This window comes from Chelonia mydas, chromosome 10, assembly GCF_015237465.2.
Source record: "Chelonia mydas isolate rCheMyd1 chromosome 10, rCheMyd1.pri.v2, whole genome shotgun sequence".
Lineage (NCBI taxonomy): Eukaryota > Metazoa > Chordata > Testudines > Cheloniidae > Chelonia > Chelonia mydas.
In genome coordinates, this window is record NC_051250.2 from 37,220,189 (window position 1) to 37,236,073 (window position 15,885).

The 15,885-nt window shown below is 49.2% G+C and overlaps 1 protein-coding gene across 12 annotated transcripts in view; it reads left to right on the plus strand.

Moving 5' to 3' along the window:
* The first annotated feature begins 10,609 nt into the window (after positions 1-10,609).
* The window catches only part of LOC102944722, a 38,098-nt gene continuing 32,822 nt past the window's right edge, over positions 10,610-15,885 (plus strand). For 3 of the 12 annotated variants that reach the window (XM_037910487.2, XM_037910491.2, XM_043523706.1), the window contains exon 1: positions 10,610-10,746. The gene's annotated coding sequence lies outside the window, so the exon portion shown is untranslated. Of the gene's footprint in view, positions 10,747-10,883; positions 11,019-11,063; positions 11,482-15,885 lie in introns of those variants that run through there. The other 9 variants (XM_037910489.2, XM_043523703.1, XM_043523708.1 and 6 more) reach the window with 5 other exon arrangements.

Consider the following 15,885-nt stretch of genomic DNA (forward strand, 5'->3'; position numbering starts at 1 on the left):
ACTGTGAGGGCTGCTCTCATCTTGGTATTCTTGCGCTTCAGGGCAGGGGAAAGCAAGTCACAAAGTTCCATGAAAGTGCCCTTACGCATGGGAAAGTTTTGCAGCCACTGGGAATCTGCAACACTGCAACACTATGCGTTCCCACCAGTCTGTGCTTGTTTCCCAGGCCCAGAATTGGCGTTCCATGAGCCTGCCCCATTGCCACCAGGATGTCCAAATTGCTGGGGCCCATACTTTGAGAGAAGTCTGCGTCCATGTCCTCATCACTCTCGTCACCGTACTGCCCTTGCCTCCTCACCTGCTTTTGCAGGTTCTGCTTCTGCACATACTGCAGGATAATGAGCAAGGTATTTACAATGTTCATAACTGCCACGGTGATCTGAGCGGGCTCCATGCTTGCTGTGGTATGGCGTCTGCAGGAGAGCAGAGTTGCAGCGGAAGTGGTGGCTGACGACGGATGCCACGAGAATAGATATTTATAGAGAATGACAAGAGGACCTGTGAGGTGGATTCATGAGAGGAGGAGAGCAGAGTTGCAGCAGAAGCGGTGGATGATGACGGTTAGCAGTCCTACTGCACCGTCTGCTGAAAGCAGTATGGCATCCGCATGGAAAAAAGGCACGAAATGATTGTTTGCTGTTGCTTTCATGGAGGGAGGAGCAAAACCACCCTCGACAATGTTTTTGTCCCATCAGGCATTGGGAGCTTAACCCGGAATTCCAATGGGTGGCGGAGACTGTGGGAACTGTGGGATAGCTACCCACAGTGGAGCACTCCAAAAGTCGATGCTAACCACGGTAGTGAGGACACACTCTGCCGACTTAATGCGCTTAGTGTGGACATATGCAATCGACTGTATAAAATCGATTTCTAAAAATCGACTTCTATAATATCGACCTAATTTCGTAGTGTATACATACCCTTAGTAACTCAGGTCTAAGTTCTCCTGAGCCCCTTCTCACAGGACTGGCCAAGAGCCTTTCCCATCGGGGATACAGATGTAGTTTTGTTTTGGACTTCCGCATAGATGGGTGGTTCCTAATGGCAGACCTGCTCTCCACCATCCCACCTCATCACAGCTCCCTGGTGCTCTGCCTCACAGCAACTCAGGCTTCTGGAGTAAACACAGAAGCTGAGGTATAAAAATGGGATGTGTGGGCTTTCCAAAGCCTATGAGTCACACTTATCCACCAGATGGTAGTGTGGCAAAGGGAGGAAACCTATATATCAGTGGTTTTCAATCTGTGATCTGGGGACCCTTGGGGGTCCACAGACTATGTCTAAGATTTCCAAAGGGATCCGCACCTCCATTTGAAATGTTGTAGGGATCCACAAATGAAAACAGGTTGAAAACCACTGCTATAAATAATTCCATAGACACTGCTTGGGTTGTAGTTGGGTGGGGAGAGGGGGTAGAAACAGAAGTGCTGGTGAATTTTTGTAAATGAAAATATTATCAGTGAAAAATGCTGAATCAGGTGGACTGAAATATTTTGCAAACTTATATCAACTTTGGCACATTGTTTAGGTTAAAAAAAATCCTTTTTAGACAAAAAAATCCTCAAATGTTTTATTTAAACATTTTTGAAATTGAAATGTTTCATTTTGAAATTTCCTTTAATTTTATTTGAAAAAATAAATATTTTAAAAATGCTCAAATCAAATGAAAGGCTTTAATTAACCTGAAATGATTTTTGCCCTCACTAATTTTACTAAAAATTTCATTATTGGGTGACCCCAAACTGATTTTTTTTTTTAAATGTTGTTTGTTTGACAGTTGCAAAACCCTGAAAAATCCCTGATTGGCCCCGCTGTAGTGCTGAGCCTTAGCAGTGTGTGTGTGGGTTGGTGAATTTGGAATGATTCTGCATTTTTTTGCAAGGGCTGACAGAATGTCATTTGATTCTGATTATTACAAGTAGGGCCCGGAAACTCAGCCTTTTGCAAGGATGGCATAAGATCTCTCACCACAAAGGGAGTTTCCTCCAAAGAACTATTTCCCGGATTTCATGTCATTTGAAGACCTCATGATAGCTTGAAAAGAGGCCAAAAGACCAAAGCTTCCAAATCTTTACAATTAAATTAAACAACTCCATCAGGAGATAGATTTTCTTCCTTATCTCTGGTTTACTGTACAGAAGAAAGCATTTTCTAGAGGTCAGTGCAGACGAGGGAGTCAGGAGCCCTGAATTCTATTCCTGGCTTTGCTACTGACTTTCTCTGTGACCTTGGGCAATTTGTTTCACTTCTCCATGCCTCTGCTTCCCTGTCTGTTAAATGGCAGTAATGAAATCTTTGTCAAATGCTTTGAGAGCTAAGATGAAAGTCTGATATAATCTGCAAGTATTAAATATATTGCATGTTTATTTTATAGGGCATTGGCCCTTTGATTTTTAGAAGTACCTGAAAATTAGGTAGGCTTGAAAACGCCCAATATCCATGTTTACCAGTTACATACAGTAGTACCTGTCAACCAGGATGTACCCAATTCTGCAATGTTGAGCCTCCTCAATGCCCATGAAAGTCAGGGAGTGTCCTGGGTGCTCAGCACTTGGCTGAATTGGGCCTACATATTCATAAGGAAGGGAGTGTGACCTGGTAGCTTGTGCACTGAACGGGGTCTCAGGAGATCTGAGTTCTGTTCCTGGCCTTGCCACGGGCCTGCTGGATGATCTGGAGCAAGTTGCCTCCCCTTTCTGTGCCTCAGTTTCCCTATCTGTAAAATGGGGATAATGATACTGACTTCCTTTGTAAAATGCTTTGAGATCTATGGATGAAAAGAGCTAGGTATTACAAATGTTTGCTGTCTTATTTGAAAATCCAGGCAGAAATGCACAGGTGTCACTTTACCTGTAACTGAAATGCAGCCACCTCTGGAGCAGTTCACAGAACTTGTTTACCAGCTCACACCAACAGTTTAGGACAGGAAGTGACGTATACCATACCCAGCTGGAACAAATGGGGCAGAGGGACCATAAGCATTCAAGACCCTAGGCTCAACTTGTCATTGGCCTGTGCCTTGGGCGGTCATCTACACAACAGGGCAAAGTGAGGGCAAGAGGCTACAAGTAGTATTTTTCACCTGCTTGGCATGTACTTTGTACTGGTGTATTTATGCCCAGGGGCAGGGCAATTCATTTCACGGAGGTGGCCCAAAGCAGCACACCATCCACGAGAGCTGAGAGAATCCATTTCACATTCAACAGGTGAGCCCATCAGCAGACGGGCAGTAGGCAGGCAGTAACGGAGCCTGGCAAATCCGTATGCTCACTTTGCTCCTCCTCAGTGTATTTTCTTTAGTGTCTATGGAGAGCAGACGCTGAACCCCTGCATCTGCTATTTAACAGACCATGCTCCATTACCAGCTAACCCCTTATTCAACAAACCCATCCCATGGCTTTGCAGTGTACTCAGAGTAGCTAGAAACAGTAATAGCTCTGTCATTTTTAAAACATAAGAATGTTGACAGGGCACTGTTGTGAGGAAGCTCACACTGTTGGAGCCCCAGCAGGCATTGACCAAGGCAATGGTACTACCATGGGGAAGCTTGCGTTGCTCAAATCCTAGCTGGCACTGATAATGTTGTGGCACTCCCGTGGGGAAGCAAGCACTGCTGGTGTCCCAGCTGGCACTGACAGGGCACTGCCGTGGGGAAGCAAACACTGCTGGAGTCCCAGATGGCACTGACAGGGCACTGCCATGGGGAAGCGGGCACTGCTGGTGTCCCAGCTGGCATGGACAGGGCACTGCCGTTTCGAAGCGCTCACGTCCATCATCTTTGTTTATGCTTAGAGAGTCCTGCCTGCCAAAAAGGCCAATGTATATATATTGTTATATACCCAGAAGTAGAATAAAGGGGGTGGGGGTGGAAAGAAGGTTAAAAAAAAACTAGAAATCTCTCTGTTGCCCATTGGTAAAGTCTAATTTCTCCCTTCCTAGGACACACAGCAAGAAGTCTGTGAGTGCCCTGGCAGCTCCTGGGACACTGACACACCCAGCAGGTAAAGCCAGCAGGAGACTAATACGCCTGGAATGAGCTTGATGCTTTTGGCAGCCCATTTGGTTTTTACTATGGTAAATGCTGGTTTCTACGGATGTACCACAAGAAAGACACCAGAGCCCTGAATCGCTGAGTCACTCTCCTCATTAGTAACAGACCCACTGGCAGCTGAACTGTCTCTCTGTTAAATATTTGTTTGGGAGTTCAGCACAGAAGAAGAATCTCCTTCTTATCCCGGGTTATTCAACAAATCTTATCTAGGGTATCTCCTGCAGCTATCCCTGTAATGCACCATGTCAGGATGGTCCAGGATGTGGGAAGCCCCGGACAGAATCCACCATATATATGGAAACTGTATTGCCCTCTCATCAGAGGTGGAGATGGTCCCATAGAACAGGATACTAGGGCCCAGATCTTCAAAGGTATTTACGCCCCTAACTCCCATGGATTTTAATTGGAGTTAAGCACCTAAATACACTTGAGGATCTCAACCTGCAGTCCATTAGTGAGACAGTGTAAGAAAACCCAACACCCCACCCCTTTACAAGTAGGGAGATCCTCCATAGATTCACAGAGCAACCTCTATAGGTGAGTCCACAGCTCCCACAATAATCTCCCCATGGGGTATCCTGGCTGCTAGCCCATGTAATTTCATCTCAGGGAAGTCAAGATGAAAAGGTGGGTAGATCCCTGGCCCGGAGCTGGTAAAGCCGCGTAACAGCCCTTAAGGCTGGTGAGGGGAACCCTCCTGTGTTATCACCAAGCCCATCACTGGCCCCAAGGTTTGGACATGAGGCTGGCATTCCAGGGGCAGACTGGGCCTCCCAGTAGGAGGGATCAAACTAGCTCCAGCCAGTCTCCCTCCCCCAGAACCAAGAGACCAGGGTAGGCAGGGAAATGTAGTTCACCAGCACAGGCATGTTAGTAGTTGTAGTAGGGGTAAGGCATGCTGGGAAATGGGAGAGGTATAAATACCCTACTTTTTCTACAGAGGGAGACCAAGAAGGAGCGAGGCTGGGCCTCCTGAGTGATACAGGACAGTAAAAAATCCATAATCTGTAGGTTTTAAAACATTTTTGTATGGATTTTCAGATGGCAGCCTCTGTACTCTCTGAATTAGCCTATGGAAGTCTGCAGAGACTGTTCACTTTGTGGGGGGAGGGTGAGGAATGGCAAATTGATATAAAGCTCCCCTCTTCCTCCTCTTGCAGAGCTATCATTGTGGTTTGCAGGCCTGAGGGATGGCAGTGGCACACAGACATACTAGCCAGTTCAATACAATATCAATATAGTTGTTCATGTCGGAAGGATAGCAATGTTAGCAATTGCTGCACAGCAAAGAGAGATTTTTAGTAGCACTTGGGTGTCTGATTCCTATGTAGACTTTTTAAAAATCTCCTTGTGTGATCTCAGCAGCCCATGGTAACTGAGGGGTTGGTGTCTGGGAAAGGTGTGTGTGTATATATGTGGGGGGGGGGGGCGGTTATAGGGGCCATTGCAGAATTAAAGTGTAGTTCTAGTCTGAAAAATGACGGTCACGATGGTTTCATGGGGCTTGTGGCTATTTCTCAAGAGTTTCCAGCCCAAATGAGCTCACTCTGCAGGCAATGAAAAATGGCCTTTCTAATCGCCAGTGCTGGGGGCTGAAAGTCCAGCTGGGGTTGGGTGCCAGCACCTTGCCCCAGCTGAAGGGTATAGCTGGGGCGAAGAGTCATTCCCAGTGGGTACACACCTTAGGGGACCGATTCTGCCAGTGGACTTTAGGCAAGGAGTCTGTTGCACAGGAGCCAGAGCAGACTTCATCTCCTTCCCCCAGGAATAAAACAGGAACAAACTGGCCTTGGAGCTAGCCAGTGAGAGGCTGATACAGACTAAAAGCCGATCTATGGAGTAAGACGGCTCTATTTTTACATAACCCCTTTTCTTTCCATAACTAGCTGGCCTGCAAGTCTCGAGAGCGCTCCCTTCCCTTCCTCTCCCCATCCAGGGGCACGGCACAATGGGCCTGCCCTGTGCCGGTCCACTCAGAGGGCTGCTGCTCAGCAAGGCCAATATAAAGCTCTGGCTCTGACTCCGACTCCAAGGTGATGGATGGAGAAGTGTCCGCGGGGAATAAGTGCCCTGTAGCCTGAGTGCTGCAGAGCCAGGCAGTTCCCTAGTCCCCGCTGAACGCCAACAAACCGGCCTTTCTTTGGGTATGTCTACACTACGAAATTAGGTCAAATTTATTTAAGTTGACATTTAGCTCCAATTTTACAAATTTGATGCTGCATGTCCCCACTATGCACATTCTGTCGGCGGGGCACATTCTCACTACCATGTCTAGCATCGACTCCCGGAGTAATGCACTGTGGGCAGCTATCAGTTCCTTTTTCCGACTGGAATTCTGGGTTAGTCTCCCAATGCCTGATGGGACAAAAACATTTTTGTGGGTTGTTTCGGGTACATGTTGTCAGCCTCCCATGATGCACTTGCCTCCTCCCTCCCTCCCTCCCTGAAAGCAAAGGCAAACAATCATTTTCGTACCTAAGCCTGGGTTACCCGTGCAGATGCCATAGCACGGCAAGCCTGGACCCCACTCAGCTGTACACTGTTGTTGTGAGCATCGCAAACACCTCGCACATCATCCTGTGGTATTTGCAGAGCCTAGCCAGGAGCCGCCGTGCGGAAGACTGTGATGCGATGCAAATAGACATGCTGGAAGCCATAAAATGTAGCAATTTGCACATGCTGGCGGCGGCAGCTGGGCTTGTGACACAGTGGAACGCTGCTTCTGGGCCCAGGAAACAAGCACAGACTGGTGGGATCACATAGTTAGGCAGGTCTGGGATAAGGAGCAGTGGCTGCAGAACTTTCGAATGCGTAAGGCCACTTTCATCGAACTATGCAAATTGCTTTCCCCAGCCCTGAAGCACAGAAATACCAAAATGAGATCTGCTCTGACAGTTGAGAAGAGAGTGGCGTTAGCTCTGTAGAAGCTTGCAACGCCAGATTGTTACCGGTCAGTCAGGAATCAATTTAGAGTGGGTAAATCTACCGTGGGGGCTGCTGTGATCCAAGTAGCCAGGACAATCAATTCACTTCTGCTAAGAAGGGTAGTGACTCAGGGAAACATGCAGGACATAGTGGATGGCTTTGCCTCGATGGGGTTCCCTAACTGTGGTGAGGTAATAGACGGAATGCACATGCCTATCTTGTCACCAGACCACCTTGCCAAAGAGTACATAAACCACAAGGGGTACTTCTCAATCATTTTGCAAGCGCTAGTGGATCACAAGGGCCATTTCACTGACATCAAAATGGGATGGTCCGGAAAGGTACATGATGCATGCAGCTGTAGGAACTCCAGTTTCTTCATAAAGCTGCAAGAAGGAACTTTCTTCCCAAACCAGAAAATTACCGTTGGTGATATTGAAATGCCAATAGTTATCCTTGGGGACCCAGCATACCCCTTGCTCCCATGGTGCTGGTGCAGTTTACTCACTAGGTTAGCCTCAATGAAAGCAATATTCTCATTGTTGTTGCTGCTTGCTGTGTGCTCCATAATATCTGTGAAAGTAAGGGGGAAAAGTTCTGGTGGGGTGGGGGGTTGAGGCAGATCACCTGGCTGCCAATTATGAGCTGCCAGACACCAGGGCAATAAGAAACGCACATTGAGGCGCACTGCATCTCCGAGAGGCTTTGAAAACCAGTTTCATGAATGACCCAACACTGCTGTTCTGCGTGTTGTTCCTTACCAAGCTGCCCCCTTTTTTGCATGTACTGCCCTGTAAATTAAACTCCCACCAACCACAGTGTGCACAGTGAATAAAGAGCCTCCTGTCCTCAATCCATGCATTTTCATTATGCTAACAAACACTGAACAGAGACAGCAATGAATAGCAAAGATAACCCGGGTCTAAGGGCCTGATAACATGGCGGGGAGGAGCACGGACCTGATAACATGGCGGGGAGGGGCAAGGACATGTAGTTTATTACAATTGCACTATCTAGCAATCAAAGCTGTGGGAATGAGAGCCTTCTGCTCATGAACCATCCCCTGGAGTTGAGTTCAAGGGATAATGGAGCTCTTTCCCCCCCACATTCTAGGACGTCTGGGAGAGGACGATATGGAACTTGGTGAGGAGGGCAGCTGATTCATCACTGGGTACAGCAGGACTCTAAGGTCTAGCTGCCTTTCCTGCACCTCAGCCAGATGCCTCAGCATGGCTGTTTGCTCTCCTATAAGCCACAACATCTCCCCTGGTGTGTTGCGCTCTTGTTCCCTGCATGCTTTCCTGCCCTCTTGGTCGGCGTGCATGCTCTCCGACAGTGTAAGCCTCCATGCATTCAGCTGGGCCCTGTCAGACTCGGAGGAACACATCAAATCACAGAACATGTCTTCCCTTGTCCTCTTTTTTCGCCTTCTGATCTGGGACAGCCTTTGTGCTGGTGTGGAGGAAGCACCCACAGACAAGGTTGCAGCTGCAAGGAAACAAAAACCACAAGGGTAGCCTTACAGAACATACATTGTTGAAAACAGAAGGTTAACTCTTGCAATGAATGAAACACTTCACAGCAGTAAATACATTCCCTGAGGTACATGGCCACATTTTGTCTTTTAAAAGAAGCACCTACCAGTAAGGTACAACACACGGCAGAGCACTGGGTAGCAGATTTCAGTTTGCAGGCAGGCATGGTAAGCACACAAGAAAGGGTAGGTGGTGTCAGGGCACACCCGGGGACATTTTTTGGTGGGGAAACTCTTGGCACATAAACAGGCTTTTCCAGGGAGCACCCTTTGCCTAGCTGGACTGGCAGCCACTGTATCCCAATTGTTTACCTCGGATTAAATATTAAACACAATTGTATTTAACCCCTGTAGTGTGATTACAAGTGTGCACTCACCAGAGACCGCCTTCAAGGTCCTGCAACAGTAGGTCCTGGGAAGGGATTGGCTCCAGAGTTAGGAAAAGGTCCTGGCTGTCAGGGAGAATGGATCTTCCGCTTGCCTGCTGTGCATTCTCCTCATCATCGTCATCAACGTCCTCCTCGTTGTTGCCTGTGGCCGCCTGAGGCCCCTGGGAGGTATCCACAGAAAATGTTGGGGTACTGGTGGGGTCCCCACGAAGAATCACATGCTCATAGAAGCAGCATGTCTGTGGCTCAGAACCAGAGCTACTGTTCGCCTCCCTTGTCTTCTGGTACTCTTGCCTGAGCTCCTTCATTTTCAAGCAGCACTGCTGTGTGTCCCTGGTATAGCCTTTGTCCCCCATGTGATTTTGGCATAGGTGTCAGTGTTTCTTCTGCTGGTTCGGAGCTCTGCCTGCACAGACTCTTCTCCCCACACAGCAATCAGATCCAATGTCTCCAATATGCTCCCTGCTGGACTGTGTTTGCAGCCCTGGGCAGGCATATCAGCTGTGCTGGTGAGCTCTCCACACTGATCAAACAGGAAATTCAAAAGTTCCCGGGACTTTTCCTGTGTACCTGGATGAAGTGCAGTGGAGTTGAAAGTGCTGTCCAGCGCGGTCACATTGGAGCACTTTGAGACATCAATCCCTTCAAATTACACAGCGTTGTGTCTACACTACCCCTAATTCGACCCAGGAAGGTCGACTCTAGCACTACTCCTCTGCTGAGGGGGAGTACAAGTGTTGATTTTACAAGCCCTTTGGGTCTGTGGAAAGGCCCCAGTAGTGTAGACACCGTCATGGCTGAACCCCAACTCTCAAGGTTACAGCTTTTCTCTGACCTTGGCTTGGTAAACGCTGCCACCATCCAAATACAACAAAACCCCCTTTGAATCCAGGAAGGAGCACTTAGGAATACCTCCCTGTGGGGTGCCCTCAAGCCCTTATATCCCCCCCTTCTGGGGAAGAGCTGAAAAAGGAAACAAAGGAAATTAGCTGTGGCTACCAGTTAATCAAACAACATGCACAAACCTCTTAGGACACCAAATATACAATCCTGTTCTTAAAAAAGGTAAATTTTGTTAAAAACAAAAAGAAAGAAAATACATCTAGATTTTAAAAGACCAATTCCAAAAATCAAGCACCCAAAATAGCTTTCTTTGGGGTTCAGCTTAAAGGTTACAAGCAAACAAAAGCATCTGGGATTAGCACAGAGGAGTCCACACGTTGGAGTTCAGATAAGTAGTTCTAGGCATGATCTGAGGATTTATAATCACATCTTGCTTAGCTGCTTACGGCATGACTGCTCTGACCCTCCAGCCCAGAGAGAACAGACAAAGGAAAGTTTCTTTCTCCATTTTAAAAAGTTCTACCTTCGCATTGGCTCTTTTGGTCAGGTGCCCACTTTTTTCTTTATCTGGGGGACTTTTTAACCCTTTACAGGTAAAGCAAGTAAAGAACAGCTACCAGGAGGGATTTTACAGCTAACTGGCTGTCCATCAGAGGAAGCTATCCCCCCACTTTATTTGTTACAGACATGCACATTATAAATTCGACCTAAGGCTGCATATGTTGACCTAACGCTGTAGTGTAGACCAGCCTTCTTAAAGTCGATCTTGTTTGCTTGAGCCAGCCCCCTCACCGAGCCAGGTCGGTGTCCGTGTAAGGAGCTCTGCTCGCTCTCTCCCTTCCCTCCAGCCTGGGATCACTCATTGGAGGAAAACAGAATTCGCCCTCGCCCGCTCCAATCCCGTGGCCAAATCTCCCTGCCGGTTTGGGCTTCAACTCCGCGGGGATTCAGAGCAGGAGGAAATCGGGAACTGCCAGGAGTCTGGGGAGATCCTAAAGAGACAGGTAGGCGTTTACTGCAGGAATCGGGGGGTTACTCTGGAAAGTGACGCAGAGGGGAGTCGATTTAAGAAGGATCCGAGAGGGAGAATGAAGTAAATTAACCGGGGGGGGGGGCACAACCACTTCCTTTTTGCTCCATCTTCATTGTTCAAAGCGACGCCTTCTGCGAATTCTGTATTTCCTGTCCCTGAAACCGTGTGGGGGGGGGGGACCCCTGCGGAGCTAAACGGCCCCTGAGCACGTCCGCAGTGGGCAGTTTGCAAGGCGCAGCACAGGTACGGACCGAGGGGTCCCTCGAGGGGGCGGGTCGCGGCTCCCCTCAGTCCTGCGCGCCGGAGCGGGCTGTCTATTGCAGAGCCCTGCGCGGCTCCCGGAGCGGGCGTGGGGCGGAGGCGGCTGTCCGGCCGCTGGCTTGAGGGGAGCGCGGGACCGCGAGGGAGCCTGGATCCCCCAGCTCGTCATCCCCGGCCTGGTGCTGCCCTGGCTCCGAGCTCCGCAGCAGGGGCGGCGGGACGGCCAGTTCCTCCAGGGGGTGGGCGAGCTGCCTTTGAAGGGACGCGGGAAGAACGGCGTTCAAGCGGCTCCCGAAGCCTTAGGAGTGCGGTTCCCTGGGCCCCCGTTGCTGCCTGGAAGATGGACGGGGACAAAGCCCGGAACTGCCCAGAGCCGGCCTTGGAAGGGAGGCAACGACCCTGCTAACTCCCGCCAGTTCTCTCCTGTGCAAGGAAATCACCGCAGGTAGCCCTGGGGGCGGTGTGTTGCTCCAGCTTTCTTGTTTAACTCCTCCCTGAGATTTGGTAGATGTCCCTGACCTTCTGGAACTTGCATCAATGAAGCCAAGATGTGTAAAAGAAAAAAAAAGCACTGTGGATGTGAAGAATACCCTGTTCCCCCATTTAGCCCCGTTAATAACTGAGCAGGCTCACTCCTTTAAGGGCAAGTGTAGGTGAGACAGCAGCTGAGACAAGTTAGTTCCAGGTTTTAGAGTAGCAGCCGTGTTAGTCTGTATCTGCAAAAAGAAAAGGAGGACTTGTAGTACCTTAGAGACTAACCAATTTATTTGCGCATAAGCTTTTGTGAGCTACAGCTCACTTCATCAGACGCATGCAGTGGAAAATACAGTGGGGAGATTTATATACACAGAGAACATGAAACAATGGGTGTTGCCATACACACTGTAACGAGAGTGATCAGGTAAGGTGAGCTATTGGGGGGGGGGGGGGGAGACAAAGGGGAAAAAAACCTTTTGTAGTGATAATGAAGGTGGGCCATTTCCAGCAATTGACAAGAACTTGTGAGGAACAGTAGGTGGAAAAATAAACATGGGGAAATAATTTTACTTTGTATGATGACACATCCAGCCCCAGTCTTTATTCAAGCCTAATTTAATTTCCTAAATGAACCTAACCTAAGTTCCAGTTTCCCAAATTCTCCAGCTCCTGTGATCCTTTGGCATAAAGTAGTGGCTCACTTTTCTCTTCCTCTCTCTCGTTTCTCAGGGCTGCAATGTGATTAGAACACTGTTTGCTCCAGTCTATACAAGCAAAACCAACCCTTCTTATTAAAAAGCCAGAGCACTGCTGTTAAATAGGGCCCTGTGGCACTCGGGTTTGCTGCATAGCTGGGCCCTTGCTTTAGGAGACTGGTATCTTGTCTCATGTTTGCGCTGAACCCTTGTAGCTTGACTGATTTCCCTGCACATACCCAGAGTCTCTGAGGAGAAGGTGGGGTGGCATCTCCTAGTATGATCCTCTCCCTTCTCAGCCCACCTCTTTCAACTGAAATTGGCAGCCTCCCCATCTCTATGTGGACATGAGGGCCAGGGCTGATGCTGGAAAAGGCCACTTCCCTTTGTTGGTGACAAAACAGGCCCACTCTGTATGTCCTGTGGAGAAGTGTCCCAAAGGAGGTGTGCAGTGCTTCTGAGGGAAGGGGATGTGCCTGGTCCTGTTTCCCTAATGGAGGGGAGCAGGCTTGGGGAGTGGTCATGAGCCTTGGACGCCAGGGCGGTGCATGTGTTGGGTGAGTGGAAGGAGAGCATGTATGAGGCTGCAGCAAGTCTGCGTGGGGCAGCTCAAGAGGGAAGTCTTCCCCAGGGCAGAGTGGGTCACTGGTGATCTCCCCACGCTGATCCTTCCTTTTGTGGATGGAAGCCAGCCACTAGCAGCTTCGTGCCCTGCAGGCACACAGCACACTGCTGGCTGAGCTGGGCTGGCTCTGTACTGATCAGTCGTTCTCAGCTGCAATTAACTAGTTGGGGTATGTCTACTCAGCCTGTGACTCTGAGTCTCCCCTCCCATCTTGACTGACTCACTTTCATACTAAGTGCTAAAGACCTAGATTTTGCAGGCTGGAGCTTGGGCTCTGAAGATGGGGGAGAAAAAGGGGGAGGTGGACTTCAGAGCCCAAGATGCAACTTCAAAGCACGGTCTATACATCTATTTTTAGAGCACTAGCACGAGTCCCGCTAGCCTACATGTGTCGAGCCAGGCTGGGAGGCTTACTGTCTTGGGCTGCATAGACATACTTGGGCTGCATAGATGTATTCTATGTGGGTACCTGGGTTGTCAACATCACCATGAGCCTTGGCGCTTGCCTTGCAATGCCCTGATGTTGCAATGTTTGCTGTGACCTCCCACCATGGATCAATGCAGTGTCAGGCTGTGGTTTGCACAGTAGATGTGGGCTGCAGAAAGAGCTGGAGTCCTTGTCTTGCTCTGCCTTCCTCTTGCAAATCCCACTGACCTTTAACCAATGAAGCCTCCCAGGATGCTGTGAAGCAGGCCATTGTTCTTATCCCTCATGTACAAATGGGGAGTGAGGGAAAGTCACTTGTTCAAGGTCCCTCAGACTGTGGGAGCTGCCAATAGAATGTCTGGCTCCCAGGCCTGTGTATGATGTCACCTGGTTTAGAAGTTATCACAGGTGCCTCCTGCCCACGCATCTAGACTGAGTTCAGGTCCTCTGGAATAGGCAGATGATGGCGTGACTTTTAATAGAAACCCTCGTGAAGCAGGGAAAATGTTTGACCTGGTTAAGTGTCTTCGTTTTTCAGTTCCTCCCCACCTCCAATTTCTAGAGCTGGTTTCAGAAACAGCCATGCTGTTCTCTTTCCCATGGAGAATCGGTCATCTGCCCCATTAGCATCATCAGAGAGTGACCAGCTGGGACTGGCTGTTCCCTTTGAGGCTAGAAAGATACACCTACAGCAGTGCCACATTCAGCAGCCTTTTGCAGAGATGAAATGGTGTACACAGTGCAAGCAGTTTAGGAGTTGCACACAATCTGAGGAAGGAAAGGAAATGGCGGTTAGCAAAGAAATTCATTTTGCCTCTCTCCCTCCCACAGGGGTTGTAATAACAGAGGACTTGGTTTACCAGCTCTAGAAACACAGGGACAGGAGGAGCAAAGAGGTAACTAGGGTCAGCCTGAGTTTTGTGGAGCCTGGTGTCAGGTGACATGTGAAGGGCCCTATGCAGCTGCCTTACTATCAGGTGCCCTCAAACATACACAGCCAGCTTCTGGCTGTACTGAAACTTACACACCCATTCTGAGCTGTAAGGAAACGCTCTGGGCCTGCTGTGCCCTCCCCTTCCCTTTTCCTGAACTCTGAAGCCTGGAGATGAAGTGGAGGGAGGCAGGACAATTCAGGAATTCAGCCTTCCCTGTGTGGCCTGCTGAGCCAGGTGGGAGTGGGATGGTGTTGTCGCCACCAGGCTAGGCTCCTGGCGCAGGGCCCTGGAGCAACAGGCTTAGATGGGCTGCAAGTTGCTACTGCTGGTAACCTTTAGAGGACAGGGCAAGAAAGGTGGACAGAAAGCTGGCTATATTGTCGGGCTCAGCGGGTAGTGTTCAATGGCTCCATGTCCAGCTGGCAGCCAGTATCAAGTGGAGTGCCCCAAGGGTCGGTCCTCGGGCCAGTTTTGTTCAATATCTTCATTAATGATCTGGACGACGGCGTGGATTGCACCCTCAGCAAGTTTGCAGATGACACTAAACTGGGAGGAGAGGTACATACACTGGAGGGTAGGGATAGGATACAGAGGGACCTAAACAAATTAGAGGATTGGGCCAAAAGAAATCTATGAGGTTCAACAAGGACAAGTGGAGAGTCCTGCACTTAGGATAGAAGAATCCCATGCACCGCTACAGACTAGGGACCAAATGGCTAGGCAGCAGTTCTGCAGAAAAGGACCTACGGGTTACAGTGGACGAGAAGCTGGATATGAGTCAACAGTGTGCCCTTGTTGCCAAGAAGACCAATGGCATTTTGGGGTGTATAAGTAGGGGCATTGCCAGCAGATCGAGGGACATGATCGTTCCCCTCTATTTGACATTAGTGAGGCCTCATCTGGAGTACTGTGTCCAGTTTTGGGCCCCACACTACAAGTAGGATGTGGAAAAATTGGAAAATGTCCAGCGGAGGGCAACAAAAATGATTAGGGGACTGGAACACATGACTTATGAGCAGAGGCTGAGGGAACTGGGATTGTTTAGTCTACAGAAGAGAAGAATGAGGGGGGATTTGATAGCTGCTTTCAACTACCTGAAAGGGGGTTCCAAAGAGGATGGATCTAGACTGTTCTCAGTGGTAGCTGATGACAGAAGAAGGAGTAATGGTCTCCAGTTGCAGTGGGGGAGGTTTAGGTTGGATATTAGGAAAAACTTTTTCACTAGGAGGGTGGTGAAACACTGGAATGCGTTACCTAGGGAGGTGGTGGAATCTCCTTCCTTAGAAGTTTTTAAGGTCAGGCTTGACAAAGCCCTGGCTGGGATGATTAGCTCACTGATATCTAATGAGAGCAGTATGAAGATTTAGCTAGGCACCACAATGGACATTCACCTCAGGGAACCTGCAGCTGTCTGTGCCAGTCATCAAGGGATGCACGGGCCTTGCAGGTGAAGGATTCTTCTTCCTCCTTTGGCTCTGAGGCACTGTAACAGGGTGCACTCACCTCTTTTGAGCACCCCCTTGACCAAGTGCACACACCTTCACACTCAGATTGTCCCTTCTCTGGGATACAGCAGTGCCCCAGGGCTCCCTCCCTGGAGACACGGTCTTTACCCTCTTGGGGCTTCCTGGCTACAGCTCCCCAGCTGGGCCACTGTAGTTCAGTTCCCTCTTTGGGATGCCTCAATGTC